Below are 371 nucleotides of genomic sequence, written 5' to 3'. Positions count from 1 at the left end.
GAACATGGGTCACCATCCTTGAATACCATTTGGATGAAATTATAGACTCTATTAGGCTTCCAAAAGATCATTCAAATCTTTCAACTTCATCAAATGCATCCCAATAATTTGAAGGTCTTTGGCTTGACTTCTAGTGGACGGTCTTGAAGGCATAGGCATACTGTGATCATCTTTCCTTCTTGAAAAAAATTTTAACCCTTCCGAATTTACTAACATCTCTTACATCAAAATAGAGATAAGTACACTAACATTGAAAACAATCATGCACTTGAAAATACATTAGGAAGATCAACTTTATTAAGCATTATCATGAATTCTTTCTAAGAATTTGTAAAATAGCCCACTCTCCTCCTTGATAACAACTTAGTTCT

The sequence above is a fragment of the Nicotiana attenuata genome, unplaced genomic scaffold (genome assembly GCF_001879085.1).
Source record: "Nicotiana attenuata strain UT unplaced genomic scaffold, NIATTr2, whole genome shotgun sequence".
Taxonomy (NCBI): Eukaryota; Viridiplantae; Streptophyta; class Magnoliopsida; order Solanales; family Solanaceae; genus Nicotiana; species Nicotiana attenuata.
The sequence above is the reverse complement of the archived record's forward strand: the minus strand, read 5'-3'. Positions refer to the sequence as shown.